The sequence below is a fragment of the Lygodium microphyllum genome, chromosome 11 (assembly GCF_053477565.2).
Source record: "Lygodium microphyllum isolate KBCC chromosome 11, Lygodium_microphyllum_v1.1.10, whole genome shotgun sequence".
In the NCBI taxonomy this organism is placed as follows: domain Eukaryota; kingdom Viridiplantae; phylum Streptophyta; class Polypodiopsida; order Schizaeales; family Lygodiaceae; genus Lygodium; species Lygodium microphyllum.
The window spans coordinates 85518351-85522164 of NC_141145.1; the positions used below are offsets into that span (position 1 = coordinate 85518351).

General features: G+C 39.2%; 1 pseudogene; it reads left to right on the forward strand.

Moving 5' to 3' along the window:
* The first annotated feature begins 986 nt into the window (after nucleotides 1–986).
* On the forward strand, nucleotides 987–1965 carry LOC148029042 (DNA (cytosine-5)-methyltransferase DRM2 pseudogene; annotated as a pseudogene).
* Nucleotides 1966–3814: the final 1849 nt, after the last annotated feature.

The following is a 3814-nucleotide window of genomic DNA, read 5'->3' on the forward strand; positions in this document are numbered from 1 at the left end:
TAGTAAACCCTCTAAAATGCAATATCATTGTGAAAAATTATCAATTTGATTGCTAGTTTTCCAAAATCTAGAGCATTATTAAACGTTGCAACCTTTTGTCTGCCCTGGAACACCTGCCAATATCAAAATGTCCTTGTTCACAAACACACAGAATAGACAAAATAGGGAGGGAGGTGTTTTTTGTAAGCTTGATGGATTGGCTAGCGCTAGAGGTTAGATGGAAAACTCATAAGTGTTATTAGAGTTGGAGAAGAATTCCACCACCGTGCTCAGAAATGTATTTAGTCTTTGTATGTGAGTGGAATTGGCATTCTTAGGGGAAGTTGTAGCAAGCTTGGAGGGGCCAGGGTGGCAATTAGATTGGGAGAAGAATTCATAGCCTAAAAAGGATAATAATTTGCATATAGCATGCTCAAGACATGCCCTCTCTTTTGTATGGGATCAAGGAACATGATTCCTAGCTTATGTATTTACGGGGTTCTTTCTCAATCCTTTGTCTATGACTTTGTGCATATTTGGATCTTTGAAAGAAATGGCATGGTTTGTTATGTAAAATGCAATATTGTTTCTATAAAATGGTCTTCAAATATTCAAAGCCTACAACATCATCTATGAAACAGAGCGAGAGCGTGAGGGGAGGGAGGGAGGCATAATCACTTGATTTCTCCCTCATTGCAGGGCAAGAAGATTCCTATGGCAAGAGAAGTTGAACACTCGTTTTAAAATATCCAAGAGTGTTCAAATAACTGGACATGTTGGTCCCTCACGAGGTATCTATAGCAAAATATAATGGGCAGATGAAAGAGCCCTTAAGCTATGGTACAATTACTTGGGCCTTAAAACAAAGATCATCATTACTTCTGCTCTAGACTTGGATGACAGTGCCAGTGGACTCAAGTGTTTTATGGATCAAGACTCAATCTATGAATGGAAAAACATCACATCCACATCTAGGTTGTATCCCACCCTTCAAGTTCAAAAAGGGCATGGGGTTTGGAATTAGTAGCTTTTTTAAAGGCATGCCAAAACCATTGAATAGTTTAATGAAAGGTCCTCCCTTTTTCTATTTTGAAAATGTTGAGAACATTCCCAATTCAGAGTGGGAGACCATCAAACAACATTTTAATGGCATAGATCCAGAGTTCACAAACTCTAGATATTTTTCAGCATGCTTTAGGCCTCGTGATTATGTTCATAACCTTACAGTAGAGGTGCTTTTGGAAATAAAGAAGTATTGGCCCCCATGGGATCCAAGAGAGAAGCTGAATTGCATAAACACACAACGTGCCCCTAGCACTCTATGTGGACTGATCAAAAAAATATTTATTCCCACAAAGAAAGTGAGATACCTTCATATCTTCAACAAGAGATTGTCCTTGCATGCAAAAGATGGAACTTGGTCTAGGTTAGCCCATGCCAAGTTGCCCCACTTAAACCCCATGAGATTGAGTTGGTGCTTGGATATGATCGTGACCACACTAGAGGCTGCTCTAGCCTTTCAGATCGGTATGATGCATTGGGCAACTCATTTCAGGTCAATACTATTGCGTACCATCATTCACCACTGAAAGAATTATATCCGTAAGGTTTAAGAGTTCTGTCCTTATTCTCGGGCCTTGGTGGGGCAGAAGTGGCATTACACAAATTGGGTATAATTTTGAAGGTTGTTATTGTGGAGATCAATTATAAATGTAAAAACATAATAGCCACTTCGTGGAACAAAACTGGCCAAACAGGCCGATTTCAAATGGAGGATGATGTTAGAGATCTTACTGATGATAAGTTGGCTAAGATTGTGGATGTAGTGGGAAAGATTGACCTCATAAATGGGGGAATCCCTATCTCTCAAGAACCAATAGAGTAAGTAGGGTAGGCTTGGGTGGCAAAGAATCCTGTCTTTTCTTTGAATTTCCTAGGATTCATAATAGTTTAAAACATATCATGCAAGTAAGAGGTTGCATTTGAATAGTTTAAAACGTATCATGCAAGCAAGAGGTTACTTTTGAGTTGTTCATAACTGCACCAACATGCAAAAAAGAAAAGGAGGTGTAATCTGTATGAGATCCGAATCAGTTTTGGTCCTTGGTAGCCCTGTAGGCAACCTTCTTGAATACTAATAGTTGCTTGCCTTTGACAAACAGCCTATTTTTTGTACATGTCCTTTGTTATTGTTGTTAAATTTACGGGACCCAAACTGTCAAATCAACCTTCTTAATTGTAGATTCAAATCAGAAAACAGCAAGTATAGTTGTTCTTAATTATGGTACAACTATCATAAATGCAGGTACATCATTAATTACAGCAAGTACATCAGGTACTGCTACTGTAACAGAATTTACAGTAGCAAAGAATGAAGAAAAAACCATGGAAAGACGGTGCGTAGCTAAAAGATAGCATGCTCAATGCTTTGTTTTAGTTTGTTCTCATTTTATGGAAGAATATTATGCAAATGATTGGCTGAAAATTGGCCAATACTTGAGCACTATGACAAAGAAGAAAGATTGGACTGATGAAGAGTTCAAGAGAATCAGGAGAAAGGCTTATGGCTTCTTTCTCAAAGACAACTACCTTTGGAGGCATGCGAAAAAGAAAGGAGAAGTGCCTGTTCGTGTCTTAGGAGACAAGAAGACTCAAAGACATGTCATGCAAGATTTTCATGAAAGCCTATTGGCTGGCCATAGAGGCATATGGGGCACTTTTGCCAAAATAAAAGGGAAATTTTGGTGACAAAACATGTATAAAGACATTGAGCATTTTGTTGAGTCTTGTCATGTTTGTCAAATATACTCTATGGTTAAGCATAGAGATGGGCTTCAGCCTACCTTTCCTTTATCCATTCATTACAGATGGGTTATTGATTTAGTAACCATGCCTACAGGAATTTGGAACATGAGATATCTAGTGCTTGCTAGAGAAGATCTCACAAATCAGGTGGAAGTGTTTTGCAGGTATGGCTATGTTTCCAAAGTAACTGCTAATAGAGGAGAATTGGATGCTGATGAGGCTCGCCATTTCTTTGCTCAATTGGGAATCAAGTTATCTCTTACATCAACCTACAATCCTGAAGGCAATGGTAAGAGTGAAAGATGTCATCAACTGATTCTCAAAGCTTTGGAAAAGTCTTGTAGAGGGAAGATGAGAGAATGGCCTAAAATGCTTCCATTCGCATTATGGGCTGATAAAACTACCCATAGTGCAGTGACAGGTTATATGCCCGTTGAACTAATGTATGGGCAGTCACCTATTATGACTATTGAGAATTCTATTATCACATGGAGTATCTTGCCTTGGGATGAAGGCATAAATAGAGAAGAGTTGCTGATTTTGCGCATTACGCAGCTTGAAAGAAGGCCGTAGGATGTCAAGACAGCCATTGGAAGGGTGAAGGCAATGAGGTTGAAGAATAAGAAGAGGTTTGACAAGTGTCATCGACTCCATCCAAGAGCTATCCAAGAGAATGATTGGGTACTTCTCTATGACAGTAGCCTAGACAATCAGTATAGTGCACATAGGAAGCTAGCCAAGTGATGGTTTGGACCATATGTGGTGAAGGTAGTACATGATAATGCTACTTACACTTTGGCTGAAATGGATGGGACCATGATCAAGATACCAATAGCCGGCAAACGTATGAAGCTCTTCAAACAAAGAGAATCTTCTACTTATGAGCTTGATGACTTGGATGTGAGCCATCTACTTGAAGACAATGAAGAAGAAGAAGATTTAGAGGATGAAGATGAAGATATGTCAGAAGAAGAGCCTCCTTAACCTACAAATTCATGAAGTGGCACATGCCGGAGGATGTGCAGGTTAG